The sequence below is a fragment of the Physcomitrium patens genome, chromosome 10 (genome assembly GCF_059467195.1).
Source record: "Physcomitrium patens ecotype Gransden chromosome 10, ASM5946719v1, whole genome shotgun sequence".
Lineage (NCBI taxonomy): Eukaryota > Viridiplantae > Streptophyta > Bryopsida > Funariales > Funariaceae > Physcomitrium > Physcomitrium patens.
In genome coordinates, this window is record NC_143419.1 from 4,874,963 (window position 1) to 4,894,937 (window position 19,975).

The following is a 19,975-nucleotide window of genomic DNA, read 5'->3' on the forward strand; positions in this document are numbered from 1 at the left end:
CTGTATCCAAAATTCTGATTTTGTTACTTTGAACTCATTTGCTCTTTGTCCCTCAATAAGGAACTGTATTCTGAGGTCACGTGTACCACGAGGAAATCGCCACGGTGTTTCCAAGCCCTCGGCAATGTCGATCTCGCCAAGTACATCTGAGAAACAGCACACAAGAGATATTGCGACCAGTTGGCGGTTAGAGCGCGTGCCATTTTGTGTTTTATCAAGTTCAAAACGCGCTGGGATCACCTTCGCATGTAAAAGAAATTTTCACGTATTAGGGATTGTATGAGTAATTGCAGTTCACTATCCTCCTATCCCAATAGAAAAATACCAAAAAGAAAACAATAAAAAGAAAACAAAAAAATTGGCAGATTCACCCAATTTGCCTTCGATCGTACGCAGAGCACTCTAAGTGAGCCAGAGCAGGTTGAAGGTGAGGTGAGAGAGCATACGGACATGCGAGATGGGTAAAGATGACAGGAGCCAGAATACTGTCGTGCCATAGCTACTAGCGACATGACTAAACTGTGCAAAGGTGAGTTTGTTGCAGTACAACTCGAGGATCAATGGAGCAACGCATCAATGTGCATCAAGGGAAAGAAAGGCGAAAACGTCTGTTAAACTCAGCATTCCGCAACTCACACACGGACGAAAGAGCCAAAGCACAACTCTACCAGGGATACTTCGGCGTCGGTGGTCATGAATTCACAAACCAGTCGATAGAAAAAGCATGTACATACTTATGTGTATCTTTGGTTCAAATACGTGGCCTGCTCAATGTCATGCATTTCACCTCACAATAACGTCACTTATCAGCAATTCAACTACTTGAACTGAATGAGCTTATTCTTTTGGTGAATTGTTCTAGCTAAGAAACCCAACCCTTTCTGAATCGGGTGCACCCAAAAGTGAGGTGCAAAATAATGCACCAACTGCACAGCCGAACCCCTCAAAAGAAGGCTACAATGCAGATCAAAGCATCCTAATCTGCTTCATCGACAAAGACCGATCCCCGCCTCAGTCAAACCTTCTCTTGTCAGAAAACTACAAGCCTCTACTTGCCTCATTGTTGGTCTTCTACACAAAAAAAATAGACGTATTCCCATCTAGAATTCAAGGTATCATGGTCAATGAAATTGAGGGTACTTTGGTGGTGGAAGTGATGAGTGGGAGTGTGGCTTAGCCTTTGACCAGAAGAGGGAGTTTGCTTGTGGCCAAGCCTACTACTTCTGAGGGGCCTGGTTGTAGCCCAGGATCACCCTAAATCAGCTTTTAGGGCTCAGGGTTTATGACTTAGGGCTTTGTGTTACACAGGATCCATAGAAAAGGAGTGAATGATCCATCACTTGCTGCTATTGCTGCTACCATCACTTGAACTGTGAAGCCCATGCTTATTTTTCTTCTGACTTTCTTCCACTGGCTGGAAGAATTCAGAGTCCCATGTGCACAATTGAGGTCTCTAATCAACCTCTGTGGCAGCAACGTGATGAGGACAAGGTGTGTGTATGGACTAAAGGCAGAAAAATAGAAGGTGGTGGTGGAGGTGGAATGGTCGAGCATTCATACCAGAATCCATCCATCGTTTGACTTAGTTGAGGCCAATGGAAGTGCACCCATGCCACATGAAAATTTGGGTTGTGATACACAATTGGGGAAGTTCGAGGGTAGAGACAAACCCATATCCACATGAAACCCTAAACCCCTGGAGTGTGGTTCATATATATAGTATGTTTAAAAATATAACAGTGGAAAGTCAAAAATAAATCTAAATCTAAATAATCTCGTGGAAACTTTCTTGAAATCTTGGCTGTAGTAATCAAGTGTGTTTGTGTCTGTCTTAATACCACTCTTACCAAAACATGCATCTAATTTTAGTTTCATCCCATTTTGACACACAAGTGGAAGTTCCACTCATAGCAGGGTTTGTATTGACTTTGATGTCAAAGAAAGGTTGAACCTTTCGAAGTCAGGGTTCCATACTAATTTTGTTTAATTTATCACTGGAGTTCTTACACTCTGCATATGTAACAAATGTAATAAAGTAAATAATTTAATCAAATCAAATCTGAGCCACCTCAAATAAATAAAATCATATTTATTTGGTTAGCTACTTCCACCAAAATAAATATTGAACTATATCCTCTGATACGACTTGGTAATGGATCTTTAAAAGAATGGAATTTTGTTGTGAAAATAATGATAACAAAATAGTTACACTACAAATCTATTTCAATAACAAAGTAGAACAAAACAACTCAAAAACAGTGGAATCTCACACCCAAAAGAAAAGAGATTGCAATTCAGCTTCCCAAGTTTGGTTACAAACTAGGACTTGGAGGATTGGAGATAACTTCGCTACCACTAAATTATATCATCTAAACTACAAACAATTGATGTAATAAAATGATTTTGCTTTTGTATTAATTTATTTCTATCTGTGGGCTGTAAGTTGTTATTCTTAAAGTATGCAGGTGCAATAAAGATTGCCATATTTGACGAGGAATGACTGGGAGAAAGTAGGAAATCAATCTCATTAGAAATTTCCCAACCATTATTTTCACGAATAGTACAGCATTTACCAATGAAAATAGATCAGCTTTAAAACTAATGAATATTTCACCAACCATTATTTAGAGCAGCTTTAAAACTAATGAATATTTGACAATAATGTTTGTCTATTTTTGAAAACATACAGTAATATTGCTGATAGAAGGTCACCTGTTTAATTCCACTGCTTTATCTACATTACATGCCATAAATCATAAAATTGTGATTCAGATTAACACCTAACACACGCTACTTTGTCCAGATAATCGAGAGTGGATTTCACACCCAAAATCCCTCTTCAAAAAAAACTGATTATTATTATGAAAGTTGCGCATGCTACTCCCACAAAATCTGCCAAGATTTGGTTTTTTAGTTATCCCTTAGTGATCATGCCTTTATAAAATTAACCCAATTTCCTTATTTATGAAGCCAGCCTCTTCAACACCATCACATGCCTAATACATTAAAGGCCTGGCAGAAATAGGCAGCCTGTGAACTGATAACTACAAATGAGACTGATTAATTAATCAACTGAATATTATATGGTGAAAAAAAGAGGAAGGCATTCTAAAAAGCTCCCTGACCAAGGGTTCAAACCCTGCTGACACGCCCACCAGTTCACATGGAGCCAACACAAATAAGTTAACTGGGTATCTGTCAACCCCACGCAGGCAGCCCCCTTCATGCTATTCTGGTTCCACATCAGACTCGTCCACCTAGGCTCGTTTCAAACCTCCAACTAGATCTATTTCCATCCGAGTGGCACTGCCACGTGGAATTTCGAAGACTTGCACCACGCCGAGTAGCTCTTCTCGTGCTTGCGCTGCCTCACTGCGTTTTAGATCAATGCCAAAAATTGACGAAATGAGATGCATCGAAGTGATTTTCAGTGACAAATGAGCACTAGTCTTGAATTGTTCAAGCTTGCGGCCTACATTTACAACCTCGAACCCTCAATCGACGAATGAATCATGGTAAGATTATGGAGTGAGTCCTCTGGAAATGTGAAGATATCAGAGGCTGCAACTGGTGTTTTACGTTTAGGGACTGGTTAATGGATTGATCGGATGAGATGGGCATCTTAGCATGGTCAGTTTCCAAAATTTCTCCCTGGATCTCTGCTGGTCGAACCCACCCACGAGGTTCTACCAAAGATAGCTCCTCGGTTGGGTTCACAAGCGCAGCGTTGTTGGATGCTAGAGCCTCGCCGAGGCCTGGGCCGTGCCGCAACACCTGCGGCAGGAGTGCTCCTCCGCTTGCCACTTTCGTAGAATTTCGCTTTTGCGCAGATTTTAGCAAGGCTAGATTAAGCTGTGTGACGACCCAGGTTTTTAATACACAGGGTTACTGCAAATGAGGGAAATGGCCTGACATTCAGAGACGAGCGTCAGAGACGGTCTCTCGTTCTGCGTGGAGTAACCGCAAAACGAACTCGAGTACTGTGTTCCCAGAATATTGCGCACAAACGTTGGATCCACCTGTCCGATTTGCCGTGTCACCTGGACAAGAATTTCCCGGTATGCAGCGTTTGGAAATTGTATCCAAACATGGTCGATTTGTCGTCGCCACCTTCGCCCATGACTGCAATGTCACTAATCTTTGCCTCGGCACTGTCCTGATGAAACTCTGCACTCATCGGCACCCTGATTGACGGATTGTTGGTCACTCCCACCCTATAATTGAAAAAAATCCTCGTCATGTAGTCACGAAGTCGCAAGTTAAAAAGAGTGGATCTCTCTCAGAATTTCGGAGCTCCAGAGAGTGTTGGAGGTGGATGTGCAAGGAGATAAGTTAGGTGAATGAGCATGTTACCGGAGATGGTGCAGGTAAATGCGGTTGAGAATAAATTCAATTCCATTGAACGGCATTTGATGTCAGAGGATATACATCGCCGCTTTTTCACTTCTTTTTAATTCGGAACGTGCTTATCACATGCCGAGACCTTTTTCAGAAGCATGCATGTTGTCGCTATTTGAAGTGATTTTGCTTTTTCTTTCACGCAGGTTAGAAAAGATGTTTCAAGTTGAGTGAAGACGAAATGTGAAGAAGGCGATGGTGATGGGGGGTGGCGAGGCTGCAAGGCTCCGCAGAATCCGGAAAGGCGCATTTTGAAGAAACTTAGCTATGGCGTCTAGGATTTCTGATTGGATCCAGTTTGAGGCAAACGTAGCGCTCATACGAGATTTGCATCACATTAGATTCAGAAACACTAAGCAAATAGTTTAGCTCAAGTCACTGAAGGAAACGAGCTTAGTTAGGAAGCAGTATTTTCTAAAATATCCAAAACCCAGAAAGAATCAGTTGTAGTATCGCGCGTGTCAGCAACACGACTGAAGGACAAGGAGCCTCACCCTGACGGACGCTGAGCACCGCAGGAGCAGAACGGAAGTAGCAACCGTCGCATACAGAGTACCACTAAAACCCTAAACTCGGCATTTCAATTTGCTGACTCTGTTTTGTAATGCATCATGATCTCAGGAGTCTCAACAGCACATCATCCACTCGCCGACCTCCCCTCGCATGGAAAGATCATAGCCTTGATGGACTCTCTCGAATGCCACGGAGTAAACACCCAGGACCACCAGACCATCAACCCGGAGGACAACAACACAGAGGGGTGGATAGTTGTATCAAACAAACTTTTAACAAGAAATATGTCCATCGCAGGCCCTTCACCAAGTAAAAAACGGCCCATCACCTCCAGCATCGTAGATAACAACATCTGAAGTGCAATTAACTTATAAGACACCCCAGAATCCGCATCACCCTACCCACTAATATTACACATAACTATGAAAACATCAAGGCTTTTTGATGGATTAGATACAAGTTGCACCACTAACCAACATAGGACATGGTAGCAAAAACATCACTACTTATCTATTGGAGTCAATCCAATGGATCAACCAATGGCAATCTTTGGATGACAGAACCTCTATTTGCCACATTTTAGCATTCATCAAAGTGTCACAAATCAACAATGAATTCTAATTCAATGAAGCACTACACCAATGGATTGAGGTTGATGTTAAGGACATGAATTTCAAAAAACTAAAAGATCAATAAATTCTTTTGTAATTCAAATAGACTAAAAAATCACTCAAAGATAGCATAGTATTAAGCTAGAATGGCTATTGCCAAAGACAAGAAGATTAGAAAATCTTGAAACTAGATTAAGAACTAAAAAGACGTTGACTCTTATCATTAAGAAGACTTCATTTTTGCCTCCATATATACTATCTAACTAAGAGCTATGTAGTGATGTATTATAGAACTTCTAATATGTGTTTATTTTGCAAGACATGTATTTTAACTTACAAGACATGTATTTTAACTTACAAGATAAGTTTCTTATATGCACACCACATTGTTAGTTTGTACCACAAGCTACATACACTTGTGATACATCTTTAACTTGTTAGCTAAGTTTTTAACCTACTAATCAACTATAAACATATATAAAGTACAATACATATCTATGAAGCTTTTAAGAAGCATCACCATAAGATAATAACAAATCTACTTGTATTTATCTTCTATTTAATACTTTTTATCTAGATAAATATATATGTTTGTGACATTATCTTTCCTTTTAGACATAAGTTCTATAATAAACAATCATCATATGTTGAAGAAGTCCAAGATGCAACAAATTGAGTTTGCCATATATTCCAATCTTTGTTCCTTTTAAAGATGATTGATAGGAAGACCATCTTATTATTCAATCATTGTTAAGGACTTTATAACTCCTTTCAAATAAAATATTTTGAATGTAGTGAAGAGTTCTTTTTACCTCCAATAAAATCATCAAACATTAATGGTTAGGATTTTCATCTTTATTATGTTGTCTTAGAGGTTGTGATAATTATAATGTCTCGTCCGATAAGTCAGCAAATAATAGCTCTTAAGTTGAATCTACTAGTTGTTGGTTTTCTATCTTCTTAGTTCCACAAATATATAAAAATTACAAACAAAGATAGAAGGTAGAATGCTATCTTCTTTAGATCTTATTAAGAGTTAAGAGTTAGATAAGTCACAACTTTTGGTACATATAATATGGGACATTCAATACTCTTCTTCCAAAAGTGAGACTTAATTCTCTATTGAAACAAGACCTAACATATTCCTAAAAGCTAAAAATTTATCTCTAGGAAGAGATTTTGTAAAGATTTTTCCTGTCATCCACTCTATAAAATAATACTCCAAATCAATTTGGGTTCATAGTCTTGATACTCACTAAGTTGTTAATGACAGAAAGCAAGGAAATAAGATTCCTTACTAAAGGCACCGAGGGCGAGTATTGGAGATAGCTACTATCTCTTAAAGAAAAATAGCATAGCCTTGGACAACTATAAAAAGAGTCGGCTAGTACAACTAATAAGACTACTAAAAGGATAGCCGTGTCAAGTGCTTGTGGATTGTGGCTCTACAGAAAATTACATCTTAACTGAAATTACTAATCGACTTGGGATTAAAATTAAAGTAATTAAAGAAAAGAGTATATACTTTATAGATGATTAAGAGATCATATTAATAAATACCTATTATAAGAGAGGATATTAAAAAGATGGCATTTTGTATGCACTATGGATATTTTGAATGATTTGTTTTTAACTTTTGGCCTCAACAATGCTCCAACATCTTTCATGGATCATATGAACAGATTATTTTGCAACCTTTTGGAAAAATATATAATTATCTTTATTGATACTATCCTTGTATATAATAAAATTCATGAAGAGCATAAGTAATATCTATGAAAAGTACTGCATCGGCTACAAAATAGTCAATTCTATTGCAAGCAATTAAAATATGATCTTTGGAAGTCAAAAGTCACATTTTTAGACAATGTCGTGTCTTTTGAAAGAATGTGTATGGAACAGGATAAGGTGAAAGCACTAGATGATTGACCAACCTCTAAGAATGCTTTTGAAGTCCATTCATTTTTAGGCCTTGCTAGATATTATTATCGTTTTGTTTGGTAATTTGCTCATATTGCCTCTTTTATTGATAAACCTATTGGAAAAGGGTGTCCCATTTGAATGAAAACTAGAGAAATAAAGTACCTTTGATAGGTTGAAGGAGGCACTTATTATTGCTCCAATATTACAACTTTGTGATTCCAACCTTCCTTATATACTTGACATTGATGCTTTCAACTTTGTTATTAGAGTGGTCTTTCAAGAAAACTTTGATAGGAGCCTTCAACTTATGATGTATGAATCATATAAGCTCAACAGGGCAGAGCATAATTACTCTATACAAGATCAAGAGCAATTAGCAATTGTACACACCACAAAGGTATGATAACATTAATTGTTGGAGAAGCCATTGGTTTTTTGAACTAACCATTGATCCTTGCTACACAATTTGCATCTAAAAAATATGAAATCACAACATTATTGTTAAAAAAAATAATTGTATTTTTTTTAATATCCAACTTGAGTACAAGTAAAGACGATAACATATTGTATTAGATAGCTTATCATGAAGATCAAACTTAAAGGTTGAATAAAAAAATAAGGCAAAAATCATTACCATTAATAATATCATTTCAAATCTAACCAAAGAGACAAAATGGAAAGAAGCTACACATTAGAATGTTTATTTCAAGATGTTTAGCAATCAACTAAAGGTTGGGAATACATAGTATCAAGAATATAGTCTTAGTCATGGCTTGCTTTAATTTAAGAAGCAAATTTATGTACCTAACAATGCTATACTTTGGATGTGTATACTTCAAGAAAGACATGACATTCCAATATCTAGACATCAAAGACAAAAGATGACTCTAGAATAGATCTCAAGGATATGATTTTTGGTAGGTTTGGATCATAATGTTTGAGCTTTTGTGCACTCTTCCGATTCATATCAACATAATAAAGTACGCAACATAGTGTCTCCTAAATTATTGTAACCAATTCCACTACCTACAGCATGTTGAAAGTAGGTGACTATGGATCTCGTTATGTATTTGCCACAAATATCTCATAATCACACTGCAATTGCTATCTTTGTAGATTGATTCTCGAAGCAACTTCACTTGGTTGTGATACACTTAGATATTGATGCCCTAATATTTGCATGAGTCTTCTTTCATATTATCTTTTTTTACCATAGATTATTTGGTATCGTCGTTTTAAATCAAGATCTATGCTTCACATGAAGTTTTTGGCAAGCCTTATTCAAGCCACTAGGCATACAACTTATTATGTCTACAACCTTCTATCTCCAAATAGATAGACAAATAAAGCATGCAAATTGGACCTTAAAAGATATGCCACATGCATTTGTGATAATTCATCATAATGACGAGGAAGAATACTTGACACCCTTAGAGTTTGCAATGATAGTATTCAAGCAAATATCTTTTATGTTTTGTAACTGAAGGAATTTCATATTGAGCCAAAGCACTTTCTGGATCGACACTAACTACCACTACCACTAGTTGTAGTTCATAATTAATAAGAATATAAAATAGATAACATTTTAGAACATTTCCATCTTTGCTATGGCAGTGGACATCCACAACTTCAGTACAAAGTTCTTTGGAAAGGTTATTCCATCCACAATGCAATGTGAAAACCTATATGGAACATCACCTATTGTCAAGAGACAATTTAAAAATACTATCGGAAGCAAAATAAAGACATTCTGCATTAGTAAAGGGAGATTAATTATAACAAAGTATAGATAAGATGTTTGTCTTATTGACACATAGGGATAGATAGTTGGAACCATATTTGAGAAGTTATGAAAGTTTTTACAACTATAGCTAGGTTAGTAGTCTATATAGGATCCACCATAGAACATTCTAAAAAGAGATTAGAGTGGTTATTTAGATGAGGCCTACCTATAACCTTTTAAAAAGAATTTAGGATTGTTATATATGTGGAATCTATCATCTAGGAATATTTTAGAAAGTCCAAGATAGTAGAATAAAGTATAAATAGGACTCGCCAGGGCCTATTGGGCATTTGGTCAAGTATAGCTTTGGACCTTCTCTCTTAGTAAAGTTTGGTTTTGCATCTTTTTGTTCAATTCTATTTTATTTTATTTCTATTTGCTTAGTTTTGTCTTTCTTGTCTTACTCTATTTAGTTTTGTTCAATTTTTTTCTAGTTCATTTTATCCTATTTTGTGATAAAATTTTATGTAGTTGTGGATTAGAAGAGTCTTAGACTCTCGAGATAGACTGGTCGTGTTTCAACATCCTTTACAATCACAAGAATGTGTTTTCATATAGGATCTAAAACTGTGAGATATATCTCATTTGACCCTTGTTATTTGCTAATGCCACCATCATAGCCTCAGAATTAGATAGTTACATTCTTGTTAAAATAGAGAAGCTTATTCTTGTCTTTTTGGATATAAACATCCATTGTACTATCAATGCATATATAATGCCAAAATTAAGATAATGATATAATCATTATTTTTGAATTGAATGATGTTTCTTGAATTGAAAGAGTAACATCAACTCCAGCATTTATTATACCATTGCTATTTGATTTAGGACATTCTGCATCAAATTACTAATGCTTCTATCTGTAAGTCATACAAGTACTTCTAGACTTATCAATCTTTTTTTTTTTTTTTTTTTTTTTTTTGTTGTGGATGTATTTTTTTAAGACTTTCTTTCCTCTTACATGCACTTCTAAAGCAAAAAATAAAGAAGTAGTCTTTTCTTTCTTTTGCATCTTCTCTTCAAAGAGAATAGATTGTACTATCTCTTTTGTAATCTCTTCTCTTTTCTTCAATACAATCAACTGAATAAGTGGATCCTAAGATTTTGATAATGTCATAAGTATAAGAATCATCATGCTCTATTTGTCTATTTTACTATCAACTTCAATATATATGAATCCTTAAGATAAAAAAATCTCTCCAAAAAAAATCTCTATAGATTTTCCATCCATATATCAAGGATTAAATAATTTTTTTATTAAAAATATCTTAATATTAATTTCTGACCATTTATAAATCTTAACCAATATGTCTCATATTTCCTTTGTAATATTATATTTGCATATATGAGTTAATTGCAAAGGCTTAATATTGAGCAGTATCAATGCTTGTGCTTTTCTTTTACTTGATTTTCATTTTAATTTTTTATCAATATCCATAGGATATTGTAATGTCCCATCTACATACATGTAGAGCTTATAAATGTACATTATGTGTTTCATAATGAATGCCCATATATCATAGTTTTCCTCATTTAATCAATCAATGCAATGATCTATTGAAGATACCATTGCCAAATACAATTAATTCAATAGCAATAAATAATTATAAGGAAACAATTAATAAATGGTTTACAAAATGTAATATTTGGAGAGTAGTAGTAGTACCAAGGTATATTGGAGCAAAAAAAACTTTTTTTTATTGCTAGCAATAAATAGAATTTAATTAAATAAAAATCAACATCAATAGAATTAAATTCCAACTCCATCAATAAATAGAATTTAATTAAATAAAAATCAACGTCAATAGAATTAAATTGCAAGGCTTTAGAATCTCTAGCAAAGCTTTAGTAGTTCTTTGACTTCGGCATCATTCCAATGATGATAAAGCTTTGGTAGTAAGCAGATCATCAAAGTTTTCATCTACAAAAAAACATACAATTTTTTTTATTTAGATTCTATTTAGTGAATTTCATCCATAGCATTCTTCATCTAGCTTTGATATCATGTTACAAAAATAGGATGTATTATGAAAACATGATGGATATCATTTGTTGCAGACAAAATGTACAGGAAGCCAAGAAGAAGGCATTTCTAGTATCTTAGTTAAGAGCTAGATAAGTCACAGCTTTCAATACACATAGTATGAGACATTCAACACTATGATACATCTAGTCCAACTTCAATGACATCTAGTGGGCCTTGAGATTGACAATCCTACCCACCTAGAAGGAGATGATTACATGCATTCTACTTGGTTCACCAAACACCTCATTGGCACTTGTAGGCAATGTATTACAAAGAGCCATCCTATAGAACATATGGTGTGCTCGATGTTGCTTTATATTCTCCGAGGAGACAATCAATGTTGCTAAAGTAAGCCACATTGCTTGGGGGGACACCATACATGCTGGGATGGCTTGTCAAAACCATCTTCTCACTTACTACAACCAATGCAGTGAAACGAGTAAGTTACAACTTAGCAAAGAATTGAGCTCTGTTTGGTGTAGCACAGACATTTTTCTGTGCAGGGAGCTTATAACATCCCAAATGGAAAATGTCCCCACCAGTTACCATCCCGCCCTCTCCCCACAGAGAGATCGAATGAATGTATTCTATCCTTGCAATCGAACCGTTCTTTCCAGAAAGAAAAAAAAAAAAAAAAAAAAAAATGTTTTAAGTTGAGTTATGTGGCAGTAACATCACAAAAAATCATGAATTTATGGCACAAGCGCACCCGCACATGCTAGAAGTCCTCCTCCGAAGCAAAAACAAGAAATTCTTGAATTTTCAATGAACCGAAAAGGAGTAGTTATTTGCACCAATGTGGGACCTGGTTTAAGGATACGATATCAACAAAGAATGAACTGCTTGTGTCATCACCATTTCGAATGCTTCCAAAACTTTATCAATGGAGCTTCTATACACATTTATTTCATCCACGCAAGCAAAGCAACGGACGGGCCCCACATAGGTGAAAAGTCGGACAAAACCAATTGCGGTCTTCGAAACAACGACATTGAGGAACCGTCGATCATAAGAGCAAGCAGCGCAACCGGGCAGAAAACTGAAAAGCCTCATCGATCACGAGCACGAGCACAAGCATGTGAGAATTTTGGTGCCCTGCAGTGCCGGAAAGCACCGGATGGAAACAAAAAAATCCAAGATCTGACCAGATTCCAGCCTCCAGGTTGGGACAGCCAAAAGGTTTTACCCTAAAGTACTGCGAAGTCGGAGCTCAATTAGCGCCAAAAATTGCAAGGGGAGCTAGCGGACCCCGACAGACCCCAGTCCCCAGCCTCCACCCGCGCCCGACCGAATGGCCGAAATACCCCTTCATTAATATGGAAATCGAGGGCGTGACATCATCGTCGCTTTATTAGAAAAAGGTGGACGAGTTTTGAGCTAATGAGACAAAATTTGGCCCTTGATCTGTCGTCAATCAATCATAAAACCGGCAGAGCATTTTGGCCGATTTGGCGGATTCTGTCTCGTTGGGGCGGGTGCTGCTGCTGGAGTGACGCCTGGAAACCCTGCTACCCCCCCTTCAGCGTTGGTAGTTGATCTCTGGGTTGACGCTGTGCCTCTTGGGACACTGAAGGACCACGTGAGCGTGTCACTGAGTGCCGCTACTGCTCATCCTCTCCCCCGCATCTGTGCGGCACCACGTCATGTGCGACGGGGTATGGGATTCCATGGGATGCGATGCGAAGCAGGATTCCATGTCTGCCCTCGTCCCGTTTTGGGCATCATCTTGTGCTCCTTTTGAGCGTCGTCTTGTTCTTCTCGGTCTTGGTTGTTTCCGCCAGTGCCTCACACCGGATGTTCCCGTGTTCTGTTTTTGTGTTGTTCAGATGGAACCCAAAAACATCTGAAGATTGGTACACTTGTTATTGACTGTAGCATCATCTTTACAATGACATTGGTAACAGTGGCAAAGATTGTAGCATTATTGATAAGAATAGAAGACGAAGATTTTATGGATGGTTCATGAGCTCGGTGCTCAGCTTCAGTGGATTGTGAGAAACTTCGTCTAAGTTTAAAAAACTGTTTACAGCGGACTATTCTGTTCTTATTCAACATGAACTAACACAAATTACGGTCGATTACCACCATTGCTTTTTAACATCTTCGAAACTGTTTTTACAAACTCTAAATGTGATTGCATGCCCTCAAAACGGATGATCGTAATGAACATTTAATTGGGAATCTACTTTATGTTCGCAAAACCCATTTATTTCTTTATCTATTTTATCAATAAATTTAGCTTCTAAGCATGTTCCACACAACTCACTCCAGCATATGCAGATTTATTATGTCACATTCTTTAATTTATCAAAAAATATCAGTAAACACTTTGACTATTAGAAAAACCCTTACAACTAGTAAATGAATGTAACCTAGTGATGCTTATCCCTGGTTGCATCAAGCTATGTTAAAGTGACTTTAGAACTCGAGTTGATTAGAAACGACAGTGCACAGGCAAACTCTAATTCATCCATGGGCGGTTCCAAACAGAGGTATCGGTTGAATGATACCACAGTCTGAGGGAGAGAGGGAGGGAGGACCAGGAATGATAACAAGAGGGGGAGACAAATACTGGAATGAAGCTGTTTGTTATTCCAGCATTCCCACTCATTGAAATGGAATGGCAAGCCAAGTGGGATATGGATTTCTCCCCCAGGTGGGATTAGTAGTACTACTGTAGGGGCAAACAAAGGCCCCCCCCCCTCCATCATGGCAAACTCACTCCTCACTGGGGTTCTTGGCTGCTGGGCACAGATGGGGACGGAAATAACACACACACGGTGGATGAAGAAATGGAGGATGGATGGTGTGCGGGTTCCCATCATCCACATCCATCCATTTGGCTTGGTTGGATCCCCTTGGCCTGAAGACAAGTTGGTTATTGGTCTGTGTCTCCTTCTTGCTTACAGTTTAACGTACTGAACTGGGAGTTAGTTCCACCCTATGGTGTGGTGTGCGGGAGCAGTGCTGGGAGTTCATATGTGTGAGTACCCATTCCCCACTCAGCCGAACTTCCCTGCAGGTGTTCTTCCATGAGTGTGGTTTACATTCTTGAGTTTGGATGAATGAGTGTGTGTGTGTGTGGATATATATATATATATATATATATATGCATATATATGAGAAATGTCTTTTTCTTTCTATGTCTCCTTCTTATGGTTTATAATTGTAATTTTATTTACATATTTATCTATTTTTTCTCTACATTTGTGTGGAATTCTTTAGAAGAAGTGTGTTTAAAGTGCCTTTGAGGGTGTTGTGATAAATGATTGGTGGATGAACAAAATAACTATCTTTTGTCTCATGCTTGGTGGGTACAAAGTTGATAACAAGAACTATGTATGGCTATGAATGAGTAGATTTTGCATTGGGGCCACAACAATTTGAAAGTTGATAATGAGTAAATGTGTTTTTGTAAAATCTACCATCGGTATTTTATTGTACCCATTCCATTCAGTGTTTTGGATTTCTTATTTTGTGTGCATAGTTCAACATATCTGCATTTTCCATATTACACAAAAATGATATTTGATAATGGTAAAAATAAAATGAAACAATACACCATATTTACAATATGATGTAAATATTTTTCAATATGAGAAAATTAAACATAAGAATGAATAAAACAAAAAATTATAAAAGATGAAAAAAATAAATGTCATTTTTAAAAACTTAACATGGAAATTTAGCAACTTCTTTGAGATTTGATGTTTTGATCTCTCCAACACAATCAATAGTATCATCAAAAAAACATTTCCAATTTTCATGTTTTTATCTTTTGATTTTCTTTTACACTTGAGTTGTAAAATTGATTACATTGCAAATAAACATGCAGTCAAAGTAGTTGTTTGTAGTTTAAGAAAATTATAGTTATAAATGTGTCTTTACAAAGTTGCTGATTATGATAAATGAATAGTCTATGTAGTCATTGTGTAAATTACAAATCTTAAATCTTATAATTTAAATATTTTATTAATATTATAGTATATAATTAGTAACATTATGAAAAAAATATTATATTCATAATTCATATATGCATTGATATCTAATCTTATAATTTTTTCATTCTTAAATTAAAAGTATATAGACCCCATTAAATTAAATATTCTATTTTTTTGAGTTTCAAAAGTTTTATGTTAAACCTATATAAATTAATTGATTAAATTTTTTAGTTTTAATTTTTTAAATATTTTTAAAAATTACATCTCTAATATCTTATATAAAAATTATAATCAATAAAAAATTAATATATTTTATTTCTGTTTATATTTTAAAAAATAATAAATAATAAATAATTAAATTCTTATAATACATGATAATATTGTTGTATTATAATATGGCTAATGGATGAAAGAAAAAAGAAAAATATATATATATTGGAAGATCTTATTTTAAAATATAATAGAAAATTATCTTAGAAATATGTAAAATAGTCAAGGAAGTAGTAAAACTAATAAATGCTAATACTTCTTTTTATAAAATAGGCTTTTACTTCACTTGTAGAAATAAGACAAAATAAAATAGATTAACAAAATTAATACAATGGAAATCTTAAGATAAAATTAAATAATATCTTTTTAAAAAATTATGTAGAAAAATTAGATGTTAATATCCAAAGTAGACTAGTAATAAACTTGGGTCAAAATCAGACTCAAAGACACAAAAGTGCGCATCCACAATAAATCTGAAGTTCCCTTGTTGTTGAAGAAAAAACATAAAAAAAAAAACACTTTTTAGAGTTTGATTGAACAGTGATTTTGAGTGATTCGGATTAATATTGAATTTTTAAGAGCTTTTCAAAGTGAGATGTTTTAAGTGATTTAGGTGACATAGACATACACATGTAAGCCAATAATTATATGTATAAATAGATAGAAGTAAGTAAAAGTAGATAAAAGTAGGTAAAAGTAAGTTAATTCTATAGTACTTGATATAGAAGCTTTCTAGAAGCTTCATAGATGCTACTTTGACTTTATAGGTGTCTTTAATTGAATTTTTGGAATTAGAAACGTAGTCAACAAGTTGGCCATATGCCACACATGTTGTTAGCTTGAAGATCAAGTTAACTATATAGCCCACATGTAGAAAAAATTGCCTTGTAAGTCAAGGCATGTGTCCTACAAAGTCAACACATATTAGAGGTCTTATAGAATGTTGCCATGTAGTCCCTAGTTAGATAGTATATATAGAGACAAGAGTGAAGCCTTTTTCACTCTTATCAATTCTATTCTTGCTTCTAGTCTAGTTTCAAGGGTCTCTAATTTTCTTGTATTTTGGCAATAGCCATTCTACTTTCTTTTTTAATATACATATCAAGTTATTTCTATTTTTTCATCTTTCTTTGAAAGAAGTCTCACTTGTTTATTTGTCTTTATTATATTCTTGTCCTTGACAGATTGACAAGAATACACCTATAATATCAGAGCTTTGTCTAATCTTGATTAAGAGTCGATTATCTTTTTTTCTTGATAAGACACAAGCATATTAGAAGTTGCGGATTACCTTTTTCTAAACTGATATTTTCCTTAGTATTTTCTTTGTTATGAAGTCCTCTCTTCTATTTGTCTTGAGCGATATTAGACATCTTCTCTTTTTTAAGTGTTATCATGGCAGAACTTGCTGAAATGAAGAGTTCAATGGCACAAATACAAGAGCAATTGAGGGAGTTAATGCTTGCGATGCATCAACTCAATTTACCACCACAAGGAGTAACAAGATTGGCAAGAAGTGAAGATATAGAAATGATTAGAGCTGCTTCAATATCTGCATTAAATCATGTCCCTTTTCTTATGGTAGAATGCCCTTCCAATGTTAGAGAACCAAGAATTGACCAACTAGAGAAGTTTCATGGCACCACATCTAAGTTTAGAAGATTTATCAATCAAGTACAACTTGTGATTAAACTTCAACCCCAAAGCTATCCAACTCTAGGATCGCAAGTTAGATTCATTGGTACGCTTCTTTCAGGTTTAGTACTATCGTGGTTTTCATCTTTTCTTGAATGACAAGATCCAATATTGGATAATCTAGAGGCTTTTTTCGCGGAGTTTCGATCCATGTATAGAAAGCATGATGCAATTTGTGTTGCAACCAATAAGATCTATATTTTACGACAAGGCAATCGATCAGTAACAATGTATGCTTCACAATTTCGACAACTTGTAACTGATATCAAGTGGGATGATGCTGCACTTATTAGCCAATTTTTCTACGGATTACAATATGAGGTAAAAAAATTAATGCTTAACTTACCTGATCCTCAAACATTGAGTCAAGCAATTAACTTTGTTGTGAAGTGCGACAATCACCTTTTTTAATTCCGATTTGAGAAGCGTACAAGTAGACCTCAACGTAACTATAATTTAATAGCAACACCAATATCTCTTCAACACATACATTTGGAAGTAGAAGATATGCAAATTGATGCAGTACATTTCAAACCTCTTACTGAGCAAAAAAAGACTCGTCGTCGTCAAGAAGGATTGTGCTTATATTGTAGAAAATCTAAGCACACTACTCAACATTGCCCAAAGAAGTGACGCAACCATAAAATGAAGAGTACGGTGATCAAAGAAGATAGCATGTCGGAAAACAAATTTGTCCAACTGTAATAGGGACCGTGCGGTTGGAACCTTGTACATCGCCTAGTGAAGGTTCTATCCTCTCTTCAAAATCTTCTCCATATTTTATGATAAATATTATTTTAGGACCTAAACATCTCAAAACCTCTGCCTTGCTAGATTCAGGAGTCTCAGCTTGTTTCTTAGATGAAAAATTTGCTAAAAGACATAGCATATTTTTAGTAAAGAAAACTAAACCTGTTCATGTAGAAGTCATATCTTCAGGAGATGTTACTCATGAAATCCTTCCTATAAAAATAACAACTAATGATCATAGTAGCTTTATAATATTTAATATCATTAGATCTCCTTCTAATCCAGTCATTTTAGGTTTATCATGGCTAGAAAAATATAACCCTAAAATAGATTGAACTTTTTGTAGTCTTGACTTTTCTGAAAGTATAACTAAGAGTATAGTTAATCAAGTAGAAAGTCATAAGTCTAGTATAATTAAATCTATATTTTTAGGTGTAAGTACTTTCTTGCATGCTGCAAAAGAAGGATCACCTTGTGTCATTTATGCCACACCTGTTTCTACTGGTGGAAAGACTTCAAGTGGCATTCCAAGCTAATATCAAGATTTTCAAGATGTATTTGAGAAAAAAAATGCAGATACTCTTTCAGAACATCGTCCCTATGACTACTCAATTGACCTTCAAGAAGGAGCACAATCGCCATTTGGACCAATCTACAATTTATCTCAAAATGAGTTGGCTGAACTCAAGGAGTATGTTGAAGAGAATTTAGCCAAGAACTTCATATGCCATTCCAAATCTCCAACAAGGGCTCCAATTTTATTTGTAAAGAAAAAAGATGGATCATTGCAGATGTGTGTTGATTATGGAGGACTCAACAAAATCACTATCAAATACAAGTACCCGCTACCTTTGATATTTAGACTTCTTGATCAGTTGAATCAAGCTAAGATCTATACAAAAATAGATCTACAGAGAGCATACAATTTGGTATGCATCAAAGAAGGAGATGAATGGAAGACTGCGTCTCGAATAAGGTATGGACATTTTCGAATACAACATCATGCCTTTTGGACTTACAAATGCATCAGCAACATTCCAACATCTAATGAATGATGTCTTTCAGGAGTTTTTAGATGATTTTGTTGTCTGTTACCTAGATGACATTTTAATCTATTCTAAGAACCCAGAAGAACATGAACTTCATGTTCGCCAAGTATTACAAAAACTAAGAGATGCAGGACTCTATGCCAAGATAGAAAAGTGTATATTTCACACTACTCAAGTCGACTTCTTAAGATATATCATTCCACATTACAGACTTATGATGGATCCTAAGAAAGTTCAAACTATTATGGATTGGAAGATCCCAAAAATGATAAAAGATGTCCAATATTTTTTGGGATTTGTCAACTACTATCCGATCTTCATCAAAGACTTCTCTCAAGTTGCAGCTCCACTTACACATTTGACTTGCAAAGACAAACTTCAATGGAATCAAGAAGCACAAGTAGTATTTGAAGTTTTGAAGACAACCTTTATTTCTGCACCAATCTTGTATCGCGTTGATTTTTCTAAGCCATTTTTTATGGAAATAGATGCATCAGACTTTGCTTTTGGTGCTGTATTATCACAAATGGGAACAGATGATAAAATTCATCCAATAGCTTTTCATTCCAAAAAATTTTCAACAGCCAAGATCAACTATGAGATCCACGACAAAGAACTTCTTGCAATCGTGGATTCGTTTCAAGAATGGCGCCATTATCTAAAAAGTGCTTCTAGTCCAGTCATAGTGTATACGGATCACAAGAACCTTAAATATTTTATGACAACACGTATTTTGAATTGTTGCCAAGCCTATTGGAGTATGTCTTTGTCAAGATTCAAATTCAAGATCACTTATCGACCAAGAAAACAACAAGGTTTGTTAGATGCACTCTCTAGACAATCTTATCTTGCACCAAAGGAAGGAGATGCTGCTTTTGATCAACAATGGATAATTTTCTTGAAACCAAAGCATCTTCATTTTTGAGCAATGAAATCAACACTAACTGTTGATTCAACTTTCATTAAGCAAGTTCAATCAAGTATGTCTTCTGATTCTCTTATTCGTGATATGAAGA

At 35.4% G+C, this 19,975-nt stretch overlaps 1 long non-coding RNA gene across 1 annotated transcript; it reads left to right on the forward strand.

Annotated features, from left to right (window-relative positions):
• The first annotated feature begins 3,845 nt into the window (after positions 1-3,845).
• LOC149988224 (uncharacterized) lies at positions 3,846-4,951 on the forward strand. Its single transcript, XR_016505280.1, has 2 exons — positions 3,846-4,367; positions 4,545-4,951. It is a non-coding gene; the product is annotated as an uncharacterized LOC149988224 (long non-coding RNA).
• Positions 4,952-19,975: the final 15,024 nt, after the last annotated feature.